Source organism: Pelodiscus sinensis, chromosome 4 (assembly GCF_049634645.1).
Source record: "Pelodiscus sinensis isolate JC-2024 chromosome 4, ASM4963464v1, whole genome shotgun sequence".
Lineage (NCBI taxonomy): Eukaryota > Metazoa > Chordata > Testudines > Trionychidae > Pelodiscus > Pelodiscus sinensis.
Window position 1 is genome coordinate 21,577,293 of NC_134714.1, and position 23,622 is coordinate 21,600,914.

At 42.0% G+C, this 23,622-nt stretch overlaps 1 protein-coding gene across 10 annotated transcripts in view; it reads right to left on the reverse strand.

The window, feature by feature from the left end:
* Positions 1-22,844, reverse strand: part of TRAF3 (TNF receptor associated factor 3) — a 98,732-nt gene extending 75,888 nt beyond the window's left edge. For 2 of the 10 annotated variants that reach the window (XM_075926530.1, XM_075926525.1), the window contains exons 1-2: positions 16,493-22,365; positions 3,456-3,599 (exon numbers count right to left, since the gene is read on the reverse strand). The gene's annotated coding sequence lies outside the window, so the exon portion shown is untranslated. Of the gene's footprint in view, positions 1-3,455; positions 3,600-16,492; positions 22,366-22,724 lie in introns of those variants that run through there. The other 8 variants (XM_075926527.1, XM_075926523.1, XM_075926521.1 and 5 more) reach the window with 7 other exon arrangements.
* Between the last annotated feature and the right edge of the window lie 778 nt (positions 22,845-23,622).

Genomic DNA, 23,622 nt, shown 5'->3' on the forward strand with positions numbered 1-23,622 from the left:
GACGTAGGAAGGAGTCCAAGTAATAGAGACTGAGAGCAAGGAGACCCTGGTTGATGAACACAAGCTCCAAGGACAGGAACCTGTAATGGGTGGTTCTGGATGCCCCTATCAGCCACTGAGAAAATGGCATACAACCTACACTGAACTGGAAGACCATCTGGAGCATAAAAGGACAGCAGATCCAGTGGACTCTAATACCCAAGGAGGAAATAACCACAGTGACCCAGCTGGAGGGCAAAGCAACAAAGAGGGAGCCCCCTAAGTGACAAAAAGGGAATAATCTGATACCAGAGAAAGACTGACCATTGGGTAAGAAACAGGAGAGGCAGCTGACTGGTTCCCACAAGGAGGTGCCACAATGGTGTCTAGCAAGCCCCATTCCAGAATGTTAAATGTCTGGGGTTTTATCGTTTTCCTTTTTAACAGCACCCCTCACTATTCATGCACTAACACAGTACTGTAATCTTTACACCAGACTAGAATTTTTTTAAAATAAATCTTTCTAATGCACATCATAATTCATGGAAACTATTTCAAAATGATGTTTGTGCCTTTTTAAACAAAAACTCTTCAAAGATGGAGGATTCAGAAAATAGTTGTACAAATGTGACACTAGTGTTTCCCAAGCTGTGGTCCATGAACCACCAATGGCAAACAAATGTTCTGAAAAAGCAGCAGTGAACAATAAGAAAGAAGGTAAGACCACAATCGAATCTCACTCTTAGAAAATACTTAGCCAAATGACAGAATTAAAGATCCTCTGAACACTCGCTAGAAGACACAAGGCAGAACAATAATTGACCGTTTCAGAAGACAACAATCCTTGCCTCCCCTCCATTCCTTCCAATGCCAAGCCTAGATTATGATCTGCAAAAGCATCATATTAGGTGTCTGAATCAGCAGAAAGGCTTCCTCTATGACAGAAGTATGTACCCTGTGTGTTGGCTAAGTCTTGCATTTTTAAGAAGTTAACTATTAGCTGTTATCTATTTTCAAAAGATTCAATTTTTCTGCTACAACATCTCTAAACGGTATAATTTATTTTGAATTATGTTTAATTTTTACCACGATTTTTCTGCTCATCTGCCAGGCTAATAAGAGTTTTACCTGTACCTGAGTTAATTAGTTTGTTGTCCTGCTGCTATCATCAAGGTAGTGCTCAGAACCTCTAAACTTTTTAAGTCGTGCATAAAATGAACAGGAATCTCTAGCCATGCACAGTCTTCAGAAAAATCAGAGTATCACTTCCTGCAGTCTAATCGAGGTGTTACTTTTCTAACTGGACAACTATGGTTTTGTAAACTGGCTATGGCTTGGATGTTTACAACCAAATTTTAAAAATCACTCTAACTTCCCTTTTTAGGTGTCTAAATAAATATCTGTATGTTGCAAACAAACAAAAAACAGATAAATAATAGATACACTTTAGTTAGAAACAAAACTTCAATACCTTCATGTACTTTCAGAAAATAACAACCTAGGTTGCTACCCAGTGAGAGCAAGCAAAAGATGATATACTTGCTAACTGCCCCTAGTAAAAATTAGATGGAGAATAAACAGGGTCAGATCTACAAATTGGTCCAATTACAGAAACAAACATGAATCCATTTGAGCTTTGCAACCACCAATTTCAGTAACCTGTGAGCTTGAGCATTATGTTAATTGTCCACAAAAATGTCAGTTCACACACTGAAGGAAAGAACATTGAGAAAGTTTCATGCAATTTCGTTTTATCAAGCTTCATGCTTTGTAAGACTATACGTCCATATTCATCCTGAGTGCGTTTTAAATTCAGTCTGAATCAGGACATGAGTGATAAGCCCAAATCACATGACCAAGGAGAAAATAATAAAAAGCTATTGTTTGTGTTAAACTTGTAATAACTTTAGAAATACCTGTGTTACCTTATTTAAAGGCTTAGGCTAAGAAATAGAAATAAATAAGTAGTGTTATTTGTGTATCAGGTTAAATAATTCCCAGTAGCTAGGGAAAAACAAAGTGAAGACAGACAAGAAGAACAAACCTTCAAGAAAGAGTACAACTTTGAACCATTTCAGTTAATATTAGCTAAGGTCCAATAAACAGCACTGACATCTCATTTGTTACAGTGCATAAAAAAAAAGTTTTCTGGGGTTCCTTCATTAGAGCTCCTCTTTACCCCACTGGAGTTATGCCATAATAAGATGGTAAATCTGAACTAACTGCAAGTAATTGGTAAATGCTTATAACTAAGGCAATGATTTAGTTACAGATATTTTTAGTAAAAGTCATGGATGGGTCAAAGTGAATACACAAAAATTCACTCCTGTTCATCTACTATACATTTGAGTTTGTGTGTCTGTCTGTCCATGAGTCTATTTGTTCAAGAATTCCTCCTAAACAGTAAGACCTAGGACCACCACATTTGGTATGCAGCTTCCTCTTCTTATAACTTAAAGCAAAATCAGGGTTTGGTTGTGCCAGGACAATGGAATGTGATTGTTTCTCATTAAATGGAAAGGGAAAGGTCTGCTAACAGGGACAGTTACACTGTATAATGATCACAGGGAGGCAGCAAGGGGCCAGAGGTGGGGGACCAGGACAGCTATAACTCCATTGGAGCAGCAGGAGTAGAGAAAGAGACAGCTATCTACTACACATTTAAGAGAGTTTGTGTGTGTCTGTCCCCCAACTGGGGAACATGTACCCCTCCCCCAGCTGAGCCTGCTGTAGCAGCCAGGGAGAGGTGCTTCTCACTTGATCCCAAGCTGCTGCAATGAGAGAGGGATAGGGTTGTACTCTCTCCGAGGCAGCCTGAATACTGACCCCCTCCCCTCATGCCCAACCCAGAGCAATGATTTTAATGAAGAAGAAAAAAACCAACACACACGCACACAAATTATTTCAGTTAAGGGCCTAAGCAACACTGGGTAAATCCTCTAGTGACTTATACTAAAAATATCTGTGATTAAATCTTTGGGGAAGAAAGGAAAGGGGAGAGTGCGGGGGGGAGAAGAGGACTGTGGCTGCTCTGGCCACCCAGGGACTGCTGCCAGGTGTCACCAGAGCAGCAGCTGGTGTGGCTGTCCCATGGGCCAGCTGCTTGGGCCTTACAGATGTCACAGAGGTTGAGGAAAGTCAAAGAGTCCATGACTTCCACCACCCCCTGACAGACACGGAGCCTGACATATTCACTATATTATTGTTTGGGTGTTGACTGTTTGGGGGTTGCTTATTTTTAATGCAACCAACACAAAGTGGCCTTTGGACTAATAAAGAAACTCTTGTGTGGAAACTGAGTCATGGTAAACCTTAATAAACTTACTAGGAAAATTCCTTCTATGTTGTTGGAAATAAAACAGCATCAAAGTAGAAGACTAATACAAAATAAAAGCCTGGTGCATCTGTCATGAGGTTCCTAAATATATATACGGTGAAAACATCATGCACACAGAGTACTGTTTGCAGCTACCTACCTACATGAAAAACACCATTCACAACACAAACTGCAAAGTGATATGCAAGACTCCACTCTGTGTTTCCAAAGGATTAATACTTTGTCTCCCAATGTTGAAAGCTGGTCTTGAGTCTGCTGAAGCCTGAGCACTCCAGTCCCCCTGCTGGGAAACAAACAAATGAAGCTGGTTTTAAGTGTCTTCTATTAATATACTGAAACAATTCTCACAACCCTAGAGGCAGAAACGATAAATGGGATGCTGAGCTTGCACTAAATCATGTCAATGTTACCAATGTAAGAAGCTACATGAAGATTTACTAAATACACTAAATTTCATGGTAAAAAAAATAAAAATATAAATAAATAAATAAATAAATAAATAGAGATATATCTCCTGCAGGAAGAGACTCCTCCTTGCCACCATTCACTAAGTCAAGCCAATCTGTAAGATGTTTTACACAATGGGAAACACTGTATTAGCTAAGAGGTTTAAAACTTTCTTATTAAGTTTCCAGAAATAGCAGATGTAAAGATTCATAATATAAACAAACCAAAACCATGAAAAGAAACTATTTCGGATTTAAGCTCTGGTTCACAGTACAGCAGATCTAATTATGTACCAGCTACTGTACTCCAACTTACCCAGAGTATGAAGGATTTACATTTTAATACCAAAGGGAAGAAATATTAATGTTGAAAATACAGGCAATGTTGAAAGAGTTTTTCAAATGGCATTGCCATATACTGGTCAGCATGATGGGGACATTTCCATTCAACAGTATTTAAATCTGAAGTAACTGAATTATCATTTCTGTTCTAATAAAACATTAGTATGAGTGAAACATATGGTATTGGTGTTTCAATATTGCCAGAAAATACCATCTTAATTCTTCACTTTCCTGTGACAGAAACAGCAAACAAAAGAGCCATGAATCCCCACAGATAGTTGGTAAGAAATTGAATGGGGTATTTCTTTTCTTCAGCAAAAAACAAATATTTATATTAAAAAAATAGAAAAAACAGTTCAAACTAAATAAAACAAAATTATAGAATCAGTCCTCATTTCTTTTAAAGAGTTGACTAATCACCCTGGGATTACAGTTAGAAGTAGACACCTTAAAAAAAATAAAACCTAATGGAAGAAATGTTCATATTTCACTGCTCACATGTAATCACATTTTATGAGAATCCTGCCCAGGTAAAAAGGTGTCTCATGTCACCTTCTTCTGCTACACATATGGGGGATTTTGGAATATTGATGGATAATGATTCCTCTAAAACAAATATTTATTTTTACTGTGCACTAAAGCTCATTTGGATGAAGTTTAAAAAAAAAAACCCAGCAGCTCTTATAAAGCTAGGAAATGAGGGAACAGAGAACCTTAAATCAAACCAGCTTTAAAATTAAACCTAAAGAAATTTGAGTCAGGTCAAGTTTCACTATGAAACTACACTCTATTATGTATAGTGTCAAAAGAACATAGCAAACATTATTTTAATACTAAAGAATGAAATACAATCCTTCCACTATTTTAGTTCTATTTGAGATTCCTAGCAAATCCTAAAACTTTAACATACACTTATATAGAAGGTACCACTCACAATTTCAAGAAAGGAGAGTTAAACCTATCCTGTCAGACTACCCTCGCTCTATTTCAGTGGTGGCAAAGATGTGACCCATCAGTTTCAACGTGTGTACCAGGAGACATTTTGGTTACTGTTATCCACACACAAGGTTGCCAGATCTCACTGGTTTCCATCCATGTAGGTTTTTATCCCCTCGCAGCATTACTAAAGTGACATGCACCTATAATAAGGACACAAAGTGAGGACGTGCTGATTGAACACAACATTGACTGAGAGCCATGTGCTCCCTTTTGGGCAATGGAGCTAGAGTTGTACTTGCAGCCTTTGGGGCTAAAATAAACACCAGAATGTGTTTTATTTGCATGAATAATTCTTCTTCGTGGCAGAGGATTGCCAGACTTCAATGTGCATATCTGAGGCCAGAGTGTGGTACAATTTCTGACAGGTAGGTACATAGATACACACAAAATGCAGTGATAAAAACAACATTACAGGACATTTTGGACAAAAACCAATAAAAAAGTCTCTAGTCACTTGAAAAATTCATGGCCACTCCATAAATCTTCAGATAACTTGACAAGGAACAAACATCAAATTTAAAAAAAAAAAACCTTTAAAAATACAGTAATATTCACGCACACACACAAAAGGCATTCCCACCATGTATTTTAAATGTAACACTACTTCCTATTATGCCCATGAAAGCTCACGATACCATCTGCATGTTTTGTTAGTCTATGAAGTGCTACCAGACTATTCGTTGTTTTTAAGTTTATCCTATACAGACTAACTCAGCTATCTCCCCTGATGCTATTATATCCTGTGAGTTTTTTAAAATTAAACTGAAGTGAGAAGTAAATGAGCACAATTTGAAGTGCCTGTTTCACTCCAGATTGTTGATCTCTGGTACTACTCACAATTTACTTTACTTTTTTTTTTTTTTTTAAACTTATGAAGATTATGGCTTTTTTATAGTTGTAAAAATTTAGATTGGTCCCAGATTGCAAATATGAGAGGCTCAAAAATAGTAAGGGAGAGATTCATATCTCAGAATAATTGCTTCAGCCTGGCAAACAATGGGCTTTGAATTTTCTTTAAAGAAACACAGTGTAAACGAGGTACATGCCGATTCTTTTTTTGCCCTGGATTTTAATATGACATCTGTGTTGGCTGCCTTATTCTGGATCCATGAAGACTTTGAGTTTAAGGTGCTTCAGACCCCTCCCCCCCATCCAAATCCAATGCCCCATCCCTCCCCCAGCACCAGGGATTCCCAGCCCCAGCCTCCCGCCCCCTCCCCTCCGCTCTAACCCCAGAGCCAGGTATTCCCAGCCCCTTTGATCTAACCCAATGCTCTCCCCATCTCCCAGAGCCAAGCACCCCAGCTCCCTACTCTAACCTTCCGAGGTCTCTTCCAGCTCTATGGTTCTATGATTCTATGAACCCAATCCCTCTCCTCTCCCCCAGCACCAGGTATGCCCAGCCAGCCCTCCACTTTCCCACCCCCCCCCCCAGCTTTAACCCAATCCTCCTCCACTCCTCCAGAGCCAGGCACCTCCAGACCCCTCCGCTCTAACCCAATCTCCCTCCCTCCCCCAGAACCCAGCACCCCCAGCACCCACACTAACCCAATGCCTGGGTCCCAGAGCCAGAGCTACACACTTCCCCCTCCAGGCACTGGTGCGCGTGCACAGAGCAGCCAGCTGGGAACAGGCACTGGGGCACAGCTCAGATCTTAGCAAGAGCCACATTTCTTTAAACAAAGAGTTGCATGCGGCTCTAGAACTGTGGGTTGGCCACCCCTGCTCTATATCAAACCCCTGAGCAACAAAGCTGGGCTGACCTAACTTTTTTATAGTGACCTGGCCTAAATATTTCCCTTCTCCCACTATCATCACTTCCATCTTGTGATCCAAGAGTCAGCAGCTGAGGAATGGCAAGTTCACAGACAGCTAGATGTTGTCAGCATATTGTTGGCATTTAATCCCTTCTGGAGTTTAAGTAGGTGTGAACAGAATGAGGGAAAAAATAAAAGCCTGTGAAATACAGATGATATCTGAGGGCAATAGGCAACAGCACTTCCAAAGTCCTTTGGACACAAGTTTATGAGGAAGAAAAAGAACAATCCGAGCATCTGCCCAATACTTCATCTGCTAGGTCACAGACGGGAACCTGCAGCATCTCCATCAAGGATGAGGATGAATACACAATTGCTCGTGTCTGGAAGGTGGTCCTCCAAAGCACTACTGCTGTTTCTCATCTTAAATCCCTACTCTAAAGCAGGTTAGGAAGGATACAAGATACTGGAAGTCAGATGGGCATGGTTTTTTGCTAGCGTCTCAATTAGTCAACTCAAGAATGGAAAATTACACATATGGGGATAGTGTAAGAGACTGTTTGCAACCGTTTCTGAATATTGCTGGATAACTTGTGGCTCTAAAAGTATGAGGTAATGCTCTCTGGAGTATATTGACAAATTGGTAACACAATTAGTTTTACCTGAGTAAACTCTCTTTCCTATCAACTAAATAGCCATAACAAAATGGCTCCCAGTCCATCATTTTACTTACTTTATGTGTTGTGCCCCATACAAACACGAAGGGGGGGTATGTGTCATCCACAAGGATAATCTCTCAGTAATTCTCAGTCTGATTATTCTGCATTATCTTTGTGAAATCAAAGCTGAAACTGGTTCTGCAGCAAGTTTTGGTGAGTTCTTCCAACACATTTATCACCCAAGAGTTCTGATTAAATGTAGTGGAACTGCCCCATTTTATTGCTGCTAAATTCAGTAGAATTGGGAAGGACTGAGAGATTTCCAACTACACTGAAAGTTTCATCAGTTAAAGTCCATTCATTAAACTGTAGACTCATCTTTTCCAATTAGAAGGGACAACTGTGAGCACTGAGTCTGACCTTCTGTACATTACAGGCCATAGAACCTCACCCACACACTCCTGTTCAATAAACACAGACTCTGGCAAGCCAGCCAACAGATGCAGCCTCCAGAGTTGGCTTCAAGAAGACGTCCTCATTTGATAATGAATCTAGGGTTCTCTCTCAGTTCGCTTCCACATGGCTACAAATGAGGGGGAAAGGTGTTTTTTAAAAATAGTTAGACACTATGAATTTAAATAGTAATAAAGAGGTAGCCGTGTTCGTCTGATCTTGCTAAAACAAAAGGAAAAACTATGTGGCACTTGAATCACCTATTAAACCATCCTGCTAGTCTTTAAAGTGCTACATAGTTTTTCCTTTTGTTTTACTATGAATTTAAGTGACTCTTCTTTTTCACAACTTCATCCAAATGTATGTGAAATCTCTGAACCTTTTGTTTACTAAAAATTGTGGGGGAAGGGGACATTTACTGGAAGACAAATTCTATAACCATTTCCATGACTACTTCAAGTTAACATTTGCACTGTGGAAAGATCATGGTTCAGTCAGGGTTAGCTATCCTTGACCTTTCAAGACAAACACTTTTTAAAAACACCTGATTTTCACTCTTCTGAACAGGGCCTCTATGGTTTAGGAATAATCAAGGATGCTACTAATCAGATATTTCTATCTTGCTGCCTTCTGACGCAGAGAGAGGCTCATGTATAGACTTGGAATCGTGTGTTTATCAAATGTATTGTTAACATGTTTTAATATATTTTGAGCACCACCTCATATAGACAAAGTGTGTTTTTAAAAATATTAGTTTTTATAGTCCACTATAGGGGACAGTTTAGACCAGTTATTGTTGTAAAATGTTTTAGAGCCTGTCTACAGTAGATGTCAAGCTTTATTTTAAAACACAAGTTAAACAAATGTAGCAACAATATGATATATGCTTTTTTAAAAAAGCCTTTTTTCCCTTAGCATAGATAAAGGGCTGATTAATGGGGTATTAAATATCTAGATAAACTAGACTAACCATTACCTTTGGATATTTAATCAAGGATTTCTCCACAGCTGACCCCTCCAATATTGCTAACGTCTTTCAAATTCATGGTAGCACAATTTCCAAGTAAAAAACATCATTATTTAGATGAGAGGTATATTTGCTAAGACCTAAGTTCACCTGCATAAGGAACAGCTAATTTACTATTTCTCCTAAAAATTCTGGGTGTTTCAAAAATGATTTGGTCAGATATTAGACATTTTCTCCAAATGTAACAAAAATCCTTGCAAGTCTGCCTACCTATGAAAACTGTTTAATAAATAAAAAGGATACTACTTCATTAAAATGCCATTATCTATAAAATAAAGTCACAGGAAGTGGCCCATTTCCATTTGCCTGTGCAAGTATTTTAATCCCAGCAGCACCATCTAATGGAGAGCTCACCAAATTTTTTTCCTGTATGTGACAATGTATTATTGCAGAGACACAGCAAGAGATATTCTATATAACCAATTCAATACACCATGTCTAGCTGATAATCTTTCTTTAATACAAGGCAGGCTATTTCTACTTGGTAGATTGTATTCTCTATGGATAGTTCATGAACATACATTCGCATGCAGATTTATTAGCACAAAAATAGATAGGCTTTAGTTGGAACAGTTTTAAGTTTTAAATGCAGAAGAGATAAATTTTAAAGTACAGCAAACATAAGTTGCTTGAAATGTTCATACTTACTCCTCCACAAGCAACCAGAGGGGCATTTAAGTCCAAATATCTCTAAACGACAACTGTCCCAGCTAAGAACAAGAGATTCAGAACCCTGGATCTTATCCATGTCAATTCTAGACACAGTTTTATTTTCCGTTAAAATAAAAAAAGTTAGCAAAACGTAACTTACATTTGCTCTCCTGCTATATAGGACACACCAGATAAGATAAATATCAGCACACAAAGTTCTCAAGAACAACAGAGCAACAGGGCAAGATAGCTGACAGTGACTTCCTAAAGTTATCCTCTTTACATGTTTTTATCTTATGAAAACATGTAAGCCTGATTTGAAGCCATACAGTACACACATTTTCCTAATTGCTTTTTCCTTTCATACTACCTTCCCTGCTGCTTTGTATTGTTATACCGCCATTATTGTGACAAATTTAAGCCTGATTCTGCAGCTATTTAAGCATATGCTTAATTTTAATCAAGAGTCCTATTCCACTAAACACACTCACGTGCATGAAGTCACACCCAAACACAAGAATTGCTGCTTGAGACAGTAAGATCTTTAGGACAGGAACTGTCTTGCCATTTTGTATACAGCACCCAACACAATGGTGACCAAGCCCAGTAAGTACTACCATAACACAGATAGAATATTTACCTGGCTTGCAATCAATACAGTCAACCAATATCCTTCAGACTGCTTATAAAAAGTAGACTCTATGTAGTCCTGCAAATGACTGCAGAATAATGCCAGATTATGTACTCACCTACTAGTGTGTACGGGCACAGGTGACTGGTGCCTGTGCGGGGAGGGGTGCAGCAATAGCCACCCAGAAAAACAGGGAGGGAGCATAAGGGGGCACCACATTTAGCAATTGAGATTTTTGGCAGGAGTTTAGGGGGGCGGTGCACCTCCCAAGTGCTACCAAGAGTCACCCATGAGCGCAGGCATATATGTAAGAATTGGGTGAAACCAAAACTCCATCTAGCCCAGTATCCTATGTTCTGACAGTGGCAAATGCCAGCTGCTCCAGAAGGAATGAAAGATCAGGTAATCATCAAGTGATCCCACCCCTGTCACCCCTCCCCAGCTTCTGACAAACAGGGACTAGGGACACCATTTCTACCCATCGTGGCTAATAGCCATTTATGGACCTGTTATCCATGAATGAATCTAGTTCTTTTCTGAACCTTGTTAAAGTCCTGGTCTTTACAACATCCTCTGGCAAAGAGTTCCACAAGATGGCTATGTATTTGTGTGAAAAAAATACTTGCTGCTCTTTGTTTTAAACCTGCTACCTATTAATTTCACTTGGTGAGCCCCTAGTTCGTGTGTTATAGGAACAAGTAAATAATTTTTCCTTATTTGCTTTCTCCATGCCAGTCATGATTGTATAGGAATCTATCACATCTCCTCTTTTCTAAGTTGAAAAGTCTCAGTCTTTTTAATCTCTCCTCATATGGCAGCTGTTCCAAACCCCTAATCATTTTTGTTGTATTTTTCTGAACTTTTTCCCAATGCTACGAAGTTTTTTGAGATGAGGCAACCACATCTGTATGCAGTATTCAAGATGTGGGCCTACCATGGATTTATATACAGGCAATAAAATATTCTCTGTGTTATTCTCTAACCTTTTTTAAATGATTCCGCACATTCCATTCGCTTTTTTTGGTATCTGCTGCACATTGTTTTCAGAGAACTATCCACAATGACTCCAAGATCTCTCTCGAATGGTAATAGCTAATTTAGTCACCATCATTTTGTACATATAGTTGGTATTATGTTTTCCAATATGCATTACTTGACATTTATCAACATTAAAATTCACTTGCCATCTTGTTGCTCAGTCACCTAGTTTTGTGAGATCCTTTTGAAGCTCTTCAGTCTGCTTTGAACGTAATTATCTTGATCAGTTTAGTATCACCTGCAAATTTTGCCCCCTCACTGTTTATCCCTTTCTCCAGATCATTTATGAATATGTTGAATAGGATTGGTCCCGGTACGGACCCCTGTGGGACACCACTAGTTACCTCTCTCCATTCTGAAAACTGACCATTTTTTCCTATGCTTTGTATCCTGTCTTTTAACCACTTATCAATCCCTGAGATGACCTTATCCCATGACAGCTTACTTTTCTAAGGCTTTCTGAAAAATCTAAGTACACTATAGTCACTCGATCCCCCTTCTCCATATGCTTGTCAACCTCTTCGAAGAATTCTAGTAGATTATTGAGGCATGATTTCCCTTTACAGGACGATGTTGACTTTTCCCCAACAAATTATGTTCATCTGCGTGTCTGACTATTCTGATTTTTTAATATAGTTTCAACAATTTGCTCAGTACACGCCCCAGAGTACCTATTTCTTTTCTTCCTAAATACGATAACGAATCCCATAAGGGAAGCCAGCAAGAATATGTTGTTTAGAACCAGCAAGTATGTGTGTTTAGAACAAACTTTGGACATGTATGCCCACTAAACAAATTAAAGCCCCAGAAACTACCTCAAACATTCCCACATGAAATACCGGATGTGAAATGTATAAATTCTTTACAGCTTTTCAAAACGAAAGTGAAGTTTCATGCATTTGGAAAACGAAAAAGTCCAAACAAAGGTACTTTATGGTCCCAGATCCCTGATATCAAAGAACAGTTGACATAAATCCCCGTGTATTTACTAAAGAATGATTTACGATAAACTCTTCATTTTTCCAGAGATTGCCACAGGCTTTCTTCTACGTATGTTCCAAAAGAAAAATTCAAAATACTTCATAATGTGTCCCTGACACACACATAAAAGGAACTACTAAATAGTAAAGGCAGCATTGTAGCAACATCACTAGCAGAATTACAGAAAAGGATCTCTTGGTATTTCCATTATAAATCCATCCCTTTAAAACTGGGTATTTTTATCACTCACATTGCACTGTGCTGAAGTTTAGCACAAGCAGGTTCTCTATATAGAAGAGACATGATCCAACTCACAAGCTGCCCATGGAAAGATCACTACTAATCTTTATGCAAATCACTGTGGATATTCTTTGACTTATAAAGATGGGGAAAACAGACTGAAGTACAGGCAGTCCCCGGGTTACGTACAAGATAAGAACAAATCTACAGTCCCTAAGTTGAATCTGTATGTAAGTTGGAACTGGCATCCAGATTCAGCTGCTGCTGAAACTAATCAGTTTCAACAGCAGCTGAATCTGGACGCCAGTTCCGACTTACATACAGATTCAACTTAAGAACCCCAGGCGTCCCCAAGTCAGCTGCTGCTGAAACTGATCAGCAGCTGATTCCAGGAAGCCCGGGGCAGAGCAACTCTGCCTCTGGCTTCCTGTAGTCAGCCGCTGGTCAGTTTCAGCAGTGGCTGACTTGGGGACGCCTGGGGCAGAGCAGCTCGGGTGCTGCTGGGTTGGTCCAGTAGCGCGGCCGCTCCTCGGCGCTACTGGACCAACCCAGCAGCACCCCAGCTGCTCTGCCTCAGGCGTCCTGATTCAGCCGCTGCTGAAACTGATCAGCAGCAGCTGAATCAGGACTCCTGGGGCAGAGCAGCTGGGGTGCTGCCGGGTTGGTCCAGTAGCGCCATGGAGCGGTGCTGCGGGACCAACCGGCAGCGCCCCACCTGCTCTACCACAGGCCCGGGCTTTGCTCCACATCTCCCTGGTCTGCTGGGGGGAGGGGGAGGCACTAGCTGTGTCCCCCCCCAGCAGACCAGGGAGACGCTGAGCAAAGCGGCGGAGGACCCGGGCCGGACCCGCGGCGCTTCCAGCTGATCTGGAAGCGCCGCGGGTCCGGACCCGGGTCCTCCGCGGCTTTGCTCAGCGTCTCCCTGGTCTACAGACCAGGGAGACGCTGAGCAAAGCGGCGGAGGACCTGGGCCGGACCCACGGCGCTTCCAGATCAGCACCGTGGGTCCGGCCCGGGTCCTCCGCCGCTTTGCTCCGTGTCTCCCTGGTCTGCTGGCTCCCCCAGCAGACCAGGGAGACGGGGAGCAGCTTTTCTCGCCCCGGAGGAGGCGGGCGGCAGGACCAGGCGTCCCACCGCTCCAGTCCTCCGGGGCGAGAAAATCCCCGTTCGTAACTGCGGAGTCGGATCCGCGTAACTCGGGGACTGCCTGTATTGAGATACCACTGCAGCACTAGTTCACAAGCTACCAGAGAGAGTAAGATATGAGTTAGAAGATGCCATAGCCTTCAACTATTTAAGCAAGTGACTACATCTTTCCAGCCCAAGTTAACACGCACATGTTGGCATCTTAAGAATAAGAGTATTTTGCAATCCTGTACTCAAGCTCTTTATTCTTGTGCAGGGGCAAAGGTAGCCTCCCAGTTCAACAGGGTGGACCCAGGGGTAGAAGAAATAATAGGGGAATAGGGATCAGAGAGGGCCTAAGCCCATGGGGTTGCTTCCCTTCCTTTGGGAATAAGGGGGTTCTGTGTGTCCAAGTCCCACCTCTTCCTGAACTTGAGCCCCACTGCAGGTAGGAACAGGATCCCCAACTTCATTCCAGCCTCTGGGCTCACTACCTGACAGCCAGATCAGCACTATCAATGGCAGGCAAAAAAAGCTGATTGTCATTGCAACCACAAGCACTAGACCACAATACTAATCACCGTGCCGTTCTAACACCCTCTTCTCCCCCACACAGTGCACATGAGGAAGGGATGTCTGGGCCAAATTTGAGCAAGTGGCATTGTGACCCTGTATACCAGGCTGTGGTATCAGTTCGGTTTGACCTGATTTATTTGGCTTGATTTCTGTGGGTGCAATTCCACTCAGGGACTCCCAGTAACACCAGCTTTGTTCTTTGCACCTACTGAGGCTAGTGTTGGCAATCCTAATCAAGGTAAATCAAAGCAGGAATAACAAAGGCACAAAGCTCCTCTATTATGGATACTGGGATAAGCAAAGAGAGGAAAGAAACAAGAAACTGTATGTGAGGGAAAGACCACAAGTGTATAGATAATATTTAGAGCATGGCATGAGTAGGGACTGATGTTGGATTCTGACTGTAGTAAAATGTTTAATGATCTTGAAGAGCAGAGTATGTTAATTAACTCTGAAAATGATAGTAAATAAATAGCCACTGTGAATATCAGTGAGGTTAGAGAAAAATGGATTTAAAGGTTAGAAATATCAGCAGGTGGTACATAAATGAGTATAATCCTGGAAAAGCAAGCATATCTGGGGAGAAATAAGCCAATATACAGGAAGGAAGGTACTTGGAGAGCAGTGAGTCCAAGAGACAGCAATAATATGACAGCGGTTCACCAGGGTTAGCCCCTGGTGGGCCACCACTGCTATATTTACTTGCACAGATGCTGGTACCAGTGGTCACAGCTCCATTGGCCACGAATCACTGTTCCTGGCCAATGGGAGCGTCAGGAAGTGATGCAGACCAGGAAACCGCTTTCTGCAGCTCCCATTGGCCAGGAACAATGAACCGCAGCCAACCAGAACTGCAATTGCTGGTAACAGAGGCTGCGCAGGTAAATTTAGTGGTAGGGGCCCACCACGAGCTAACTCTGGTGGACCGGATCCAGCCCACAGGCTGGTATTTGTCCACTCTGCGCTACCACATTGGAAAGTCCTGTGATTGCAGGGGACAAAAAAGATTCTGCATGACTAAGTTTTCAGAGAGTCGCTATTTGGAAAGGTGCACCCAGTTTCTCTGTTTAAAATATTAATTGTATCATGTATTACCGCATTCTTAAACCATTTTCTCATGTAAATGACTGCATGTATAAAACCAAGGTTCGTCACGCTGCCAATTTTCAGCGGGGGGGGGGTGTTCAGGAGGCGTTAAACTTGATTTTAGGAAAATTGATTTTGTTATGGATTATGAAAATTTATTATCACTCTAGAAATTCCAAACAGAAATTTAGCAGAAAATCACAGTGTTAAGAACCAAAACAGATAGCATTTTGACAGATATTATACAAACAGCTACATAACGTTTATATAGCACTGCATATTACACTGCTCAGAACAACAGAAGAACTGCAATCAACAACAGGCTTCCTGCCCGCACAGGGCTTACCATTTAGAGGCAGTGACTGGCATACCACCATAGACAAAGCATGGCAAGAGGTTACTATAAACTGAATGAGTAACAAAGCAGCTCTATCTGCATATCTATCTAAGGCACTTTGATGGCCTGCATAATACCAAGCACCTTGCACATCTTCAAGGTATTTATCCTCACACAACCTCTGTGAAGTAGAGACTCTATTATCCTCATTTTACAGACGGGGAACTGAAGCAGACACACTCAGGTCACACCTACACTATGGGGACTACAGAGCTAAAGCTACAATACTGTAGAGATAGCAGCCTAACGCAATAATGTTGATACAGGTTACAGTGACAAAAGGGTTTTTCCACCAATATAAAAACCCTTCCTCCTTGAGCAACGGAAGCTAAGTTGAGAAAAGCATTTTTTTTATAACCTAGCTGAGTCAACTCCAGGGTTAGGTCAGTACTGCTTTGGCTCTTGGGCATATGGATTTATTGCACCCGATGGTGCCGCGGACTACGTGGATGTAAATGTTAAGTATAGTTTAGGCCTAAATGACTTGCCAAGATCACACAGAGGTCTAACAGAGCAGGAAACTGAATCCCAGATTTAGGCTAGCACCCGAGTGACTGGATCCTCCTTTTTCCTATGATGGGATATCAAGGAGTTTTGCAAGTGCTAACTAGGAAATCACTGTGGGCATGAAGTGGCAACATGGAACAATGCATCTGTATTATGGCAGTGCCCATGATACATTAGTTAAGACAGAACAAAGCAAAGCAACTATTTTGTTAAGTGACCAAGAACATTGGTGAGAACAACAATGTTAAGTTTTATACATACCTACTGCTCATGTCCTACTTTTCTTATTGTATTCACTATGCTTTGTTTTTCATATAAATGAAGATACTATGAAGAGAGACACGGTCAGTATGATAGTTTCAGAGGGGTAGCCATGTTAGTCTGTAACTGAAAAAAAGGTCAGTATGATGCTGAACTTGTATAATTACACATTCTAGTGACATAAAAAGCTAAGCACACAGTACTTACAGTCCACGTTATTAGCCTCGTTTAGCACGGACACTCTAATTGACAATATTTTTTTCCTTCTCTTTCCCTCCCCATCACCTCTCTTTCTTTGCTATTTATTTGTACCCTGGACCCCTTACTTCTTTCCTCTGAAGAAGTGGATTGTACCCACAAACAGGGGCAGATGACCATTTTGCGGGGTCCCGGGCAGCATAATTCCGCGGGCCCCCCCCTTTGCCACGGCGCATGCGCAGCGACGCCATGCGCATGCACAGCGGCGCCACGGCGCATGCGCGGGGCTTTCTGAAGCGCGGGGCCCAGGACGGCCGCCCCATTCGCCCTGCCCTATATCCGCCCCTGCCCACAAAAGCCATGATACCATCTACATTTTTGTTAGTCTCTAAGATGCTACAAACTAAGATGCTGCAGAACTATTTGTTGTTTTAAGTTTTTTTTTAGTTACACATTAACACGTCTACCCCTCTGAGACTTGTATAATTACTAGAAGTCTCAGTATAGCCATTATTACGGCAGTGAAGAGACCTATAAAGCTTGCATTCATGAGTATTTGGGCTGGAGCATTTGCTGTGCAGATCCATTAAATGGATACATTCACTTTAGAATTCATACCCTATATCACAGGAGCACCAAAGTTTTGTTCTCGACTGCACATGGTCTAAGACCCGTTATCACAATGCATTACAAAGAAATCTGTTTCTTAAATGAACTTATATTAACACTAAACCTATAAGAACACCACACTAAAGCTAACATTCTAAATTAAATACGAACTTCATTAATGACTTGGATAAAAGAGAGTATGTTTACGACACCAAGCTGAAAGAGGTTGCAAGCATTGTAGTGGACAGAATTAGGATTCAAAAAAAGACTAAGAAAATGAAGAATTGGTCTGATATAAATAAGATTAAATTCAATAAAGACAAGTGCCAAGTATTCTACTCAAGATAGGGGGAAAAAATCAAATGCACAAACAGAAAAGGGGTAGGCAATAGTACTGCTGAAAAGGATCTGGGAGTTATAGCGGATTACAAAGGAATATGGTTTATATCATTCTGAGGGGTGCTCTCCCGAGTGTTGAGATCTCAGCTAGAGTGCTATGTTCTGTTCTGAGGAACCCACTTTAAGATATGGGCAAATTAAGAGTTCAGAGAAGAGCAATAAGAGTGCTCAAAAGTTTAGAAAACCTAACCTGTGAAGAAAGGTTAAAAAAAAAAACCTGAATATGTTTAGTCTCAAGAAAAGAAGAAGGGATGAAGAACTGGAGACCAGTCTCCAAATATGTTAAGAACTGTTATAAATGGTTTTCAATTTTCTCAATGTCCACTGAACATAGGACAAGAAATAATCAGCAGTATGGGAGATTTAGGAAAGATATTAGGAAAAACTTTCTTACTATAAAGGCAGTTAAGCTCTGGAATAGGCTTTCAAGAGAAATTGTGCAACCCCGGTCATTGAAGGTTTTTAAGGACAGGTTGGACAATACCTGTCAGGGATGGGCTAGGTTTACTTGGTCTAGCCTCAGTGCAGAGGCTAGACTCAATGACCTCTCAACATCTCTTTGAATCCTACATTTCTAGGATTTTAAGCCTGGTGCAGTTCTTATAGTAGGATGAGCTGTAAAACGAATGTTACAGAATAAAACATGAGAGATGTCCCAGGAACACAGCATGAGGGAGGAAAATAATTATACATCTCCCATATAAATATTGATCTCCAGAAACATGTTAAAGGTTTTGTCTTTCCTCTACAGCCACTCACTATATTTCTTCCCATATTATTATTTCTGTCCCATCTTTATGCTTCAGAACACAAGATTCTAGTAAATGTAAGTTTTTTACTCAGCACACACACGGCACAAGAGCAACAGCATGGAACTCTAAGGCTTAAGTAACCTAGTTATAAAACCAACAATAAGCAGCAATTCAATCTCAGTCACAAACACAAAAATATTGTACCATCCGTGCTTCTCTCCACATCTGTCCAAGTTGACAGTAGAGTGGAATACATTCCCAGAAAGAATGCAAAGGCATGGAGGAACTTAGAAAAAATGAACAGACTCAACAATGAGATCTCTCTTCTTGCCCTTCTTTCTCTTTTCTTGTCTCCCTCCATTTTCAGCATACAAAGCCTCCCATTTCAGCTTTTTTTTTCCTTTCTATTTTCTTTCCTACTCTTCCAGTTTTTCCCTATGTTTTTCCTCCCTCTTCCCCCTGTTTCTAAAAGACAGCACTACATCTTCTAGTCCCTTTCTACTGCTTCTTCTCCCCTCTTCTTGTCTCCACCTTTCTTTCTACCTCCTTCAGTTTCTCTTATTAGTTCTGTCTCATTCTCCAACTTCTGTATTCTCTCTCTTTCCTCTTGACATCCCCATTTTTCTCTCTTCCTTCTTGGTGTTCTTTATCCATATTCACTGACAAACAGCTTCAGCATTAAGAATGAGACTTCTTCCCTCACTCCAACCCCAAATTCCTTTCCCCCAGCACGCATTTGCATGTGCAGTTTATTTTCTACCAGAAAATAATTTGATTGCCTTCTAAATTTTCTGCCACACTCAGATACAGTATTGTATTTCCCCAAAATAATAAAAAGGCTTTGAGAGAGGCAGATTGCAGCAACATGGATGTGTTACTTTCAGCTTTCTGCCAAGGTTGGGTTGGGCTGAATCCTAAAATGTCTCATAGGGTCGGTCAGACATGTTCAATGACCTTAACGTGTCCTCTTGACCCACACACATCCAGCTGGTCATGGCAGGCTAGCAAACCCCTAGGACATGCATTCTTATGAAGCACACGAAATTTCAGACAATATGAGCAAATATGTATTTTTGAATACTTAGAAGAATCAATTTTTAAAACAGAAAAGCATTCTCAACCTTAACAATAGCACAGATGGTGCTATAGTTCAGAGGCCAAAAAATACCTGGAAGTTTCAAGCATAGATACCCAGCTCAAAATCACCCATCCCTAGGCATGAAAAAGAATGTCAAATTCTTACAATTCTTAAAAGGAAGTATGTAGGGGGATATTGACCTCCAAAAGTGATGGATCTTGAGCATTCCTCAGACATCATAAGACTCAAGAGCTTGAGTTTAAAAGCTTTAATAAATCAACAAAACTCTGAGAAATTCAGCTATTGACTCACATGAGATGTATGAGAGCACAATGTCCTGGTATCCCTGCAGTGTCTATTCACCACAGGGCAAATAAGGACAGCAGATCAGCTTATTTCATTCCTCGGTTTTATTGGTTTAATTCACGTTTCCAAAACTTGGGGGAGGAAAGGGTTGTATTTTCTCTGGTAATTTAACAATAATGTAAATGAAAAAGATTTTTGGCTTTTACTATTTCATCACAATATTCACATCCATTAGCAGATCAAATATCCCCCTCTAAAAGAGGGCTCCTCTTTCCTCATTTAAATGTAAAATAAAATAAAATGCAGCAGGATTCAAAGCCATTTTGAAAGTCAAAGCAGCTACTTCTATCCATGGAATCTCAACAGTCACACAAAGAATATAGTATCATCAATAGGAATTGAACGGGTGAAATTTTTATACACTGCTTCAAGATATTAACAACAGTAGAGATGTTTAGAAGATTATTATGAAGAGAATCCAAATTACTGGTCTATTCCATTATCTATTTGCACTGGAATTCTGTCTTTCAAACCAGCATTAACACTAATCTTCATTTCAGATCTTCAGAAAAGCACAGGGACAGAGACCTTTGACATTCACTTTTAATAAGGATTAACTGCTTTCTTGTTACATGTATGGTTGCTTTTCTATGTTCTACATCCAGTGCCAACTGAAGCTTCCAGGAAGCTTCCAGCCAGGTTGGGTTTCAGTAACACATCTTACATTTTAAAGAACAAGACACCATTTATAACATTATATTGGTGTCTGATTGTGCTGCCCAAGCTCAAGATATGTCAGTGTCTCCATTATCAAGCTGTATTATAAGGGGTTTCCCAACCTGACCATAAAAACTCAGATTCGGGCTGAAACATGGTATATTTTATCTCAAGCTAGGAACCTTCTTTCTGTAAACCCATTAAATGTGTTATGCACACAGTGTCATTTTTACATTCCAAACTGTAAATAGAACTGTACATAAATTGCCACACTTGGACAGTTTTAGACTCCTGCGAGTTAAAAATGGCTCATTTTATAAAATAAAAGGTTGTATGCTGCTTCACACATACTGTAGTTTGAAAAAAAGATTTGACTGTCAATATACAGTAATTAAAATGCAGCTCCTGTGTATAGACAGTAGCTATTTTAAATATGGATTTTTACTAAATTTCAGCAGTACGATATATGATGTGCCCAGGCTTAGCACGGCTCATATGCATTCACAGCATACACTGAAAAATAAACACCTTTTTCTGGTGTATGAATGTGAATTAAGATTAGTACACAGCAATGTTAAATACATTCTCTATATAACAGACCTATAATACAAAATGCATACCAGTTATATTCAGTAAGGTGCTTTTGATTAAAACATACACTATATGCAAGATTCAGATAAATCTTGACAATCTAGTGAAACAACTGAACTGAAAAGAGCTTACATTTCAAAGCATATCCTTAGCACCAACCCACATCTTACTACTACAGAAACACAGGAGGTGATACAACAATGTTCAAATACATGCTGAGCAGCCAGATACAGGAGTCTATATAGCCTTCCAAACCATACATGAGCAATAGCATGGCATAACATGACTACGCGCTAGAACAGTAGACATAATTATAATTTTTTTGCTTTTCAGAAGTTTATTTAAACCCTCTATATTATCTGAAGATACAAATAAATCTCACATATGTAAATGTCTTGCCTTCCTATCTTACAAGCCACTGCAGTTCTCTGATTATGAGTCAAGCATAGGTTCATCTGCAGAAGAATGACTCAGTATAAACTTTTAAACAATAGTTATTTTTCCACTAACCTATCAAATGAAATCATTAAAGCATGGTACTGTCAATAGTGCACACGTTTACTAAGTATTAAAATCATGTAAAATTAATTGAAGTTTTTGTTCGTGCTAGAAAGATCATTTCATAAAATAAGGCCTTGGTGTGTATGCATTGTAAAAATACGGCTGAAATACTGAGATAGTCCCCAGAGGGACTGATGAAACTCACATTAATTGAATTTATTTTACATCCTTCACTAGAGAACCCCTCCTTGCCCGCAACACACACACACTCACACACACACAATATGGTAAGGGTTTGCTAAAAGCCAGCTCAACATAGATATTTCTGCATGGTTAACGAAGCAAAGCAGTCTTTGGGGGACGCAAAGTTAGCAAAATAAGCGTTCGCCACAAGTGAAAAGAACAGCTCGAAGCACACAGACACTGGCCCTTTAAAGCATATGGCCCGCCCACACTGCCTATGAGAGCCAGAAATTGAGAGAGCTTTCTGCATTCAAACAACACATCAAATGCATGCAAGAACCCTTAAGCACATCGCCTAGCAGAGCGACAAGAGGAAGGGGCTTTTGTATCAACACTTACTGATCGGCTCCTCTCTAGGTAGGGAGATGCCAGGCGGGCTTGAGCCTTGCACGTACGTCTCCCCCACCTCAAAATACAAAAAGAGGGAGAATAAAGCAGCAGCCCGGAGGATGAATGTATCTGGGCTGGGTCTGAGCAGCAGCCGCCCTGAGAACGAAGCTGAGCCCCCAGTAGCAGGCGCAGCCTGAAGCTGAATCAATCCCTCGGCGCAGCAGCGGCCAGATCCCGGGCAACAGGCTGAGTCTGATGTGTCTGTCCCTGGCTGGTGGCTGAAGCCGCGTCCCCGCACAGGAGCCAGGCAGCAGTTGCCGCCCCGCCGCCTTGCCCCCAGCAGCCGGCGCCGAGCCGCAGCGGGTCCCTAGGTGGGCGCAGGGGCAGCAGCGCGGGTCGCCGCAGCAGCCCTGCCCCTGCCTACGAGCCTGAGCCCGGGCAGCAGCCGCCGCCGCCAGCTCGCTCAAGCCCCTTCCTGCAGGAGCGCAGAGCCCCCCGCCGCCCCTACCTGGTAGCAAGTGAGGGGGACCCACTGCAGCCCGGCGGAGGCGGCCGCTGCCCGGCTGGAAAGTCCCTGCTGCTCTGCCCCGGCTCCCCCCGCCCCGCACTTCCTCTCCCGCCCGCCTAGGCTGGAAATCCCCGGCGCGGCGCGCTGCTCTCCTGCCTCTAGTCCTCTCACACACCGAGGGGCGGCTCCCTCCAGCCGGGCTCCTTAGCGCGCAGGCGAGAGGGGGCCGGGCCTGGCCTGTGGCCCGCCCCGGCTGCACCTGATGCTGCCGCCCCCCGGCCCCGGGAGGGGGGCGTCTGTGCCAGCAAGCGGAGCGGGCTCGGCTTTGGGGCGCCAGCCCCGACGCCCGAGGAAGGGGAGGCCCCTGCGCGGTGCAGCGCTGGGGCCGAGGAACGTGGCCGCTGCCGCAAGCCTGGCTCAGTCGCTGGCCCCATGAGCTCAGCCGCGGCCGGCTGGGTAGGAGCCGGAACGCCCGGCCTTGCCGCGGGGCCCCTAGCCGGCGCTCGAGTCCGCGCAAACGCACAAGCGCCCCGGTTAGCTGGACGAGTGGCTGCAGGAGATCGGGGGCCAGACGAGCAGGGCCGGGGTGGGCGAGAGGGGCCGCTGACCGCGCTTTAGTCCGATTCCTGCCTCTAGATTTTCTTCAAGTCTGTAGGCTCCGTTATACTTTCTGCTGTTTGCTTTTCTCTCCCCGTACTCCTTCCCCCCCCCCCCCCCACACACACACACTTTACAGGATCTAATAGAATCACACACAAAGTTCTATGTTGGCACATATTCCCTTCCCCTGGGAATTTCTCAGAAATGATGCCCCAGAGGAAAAAAGGGAAGGGGAGATGGAGTGTAAAGATGGAGAAAAACAAGGGGAAGACTAGAATGGGAAGAGGGAGCATAAGGA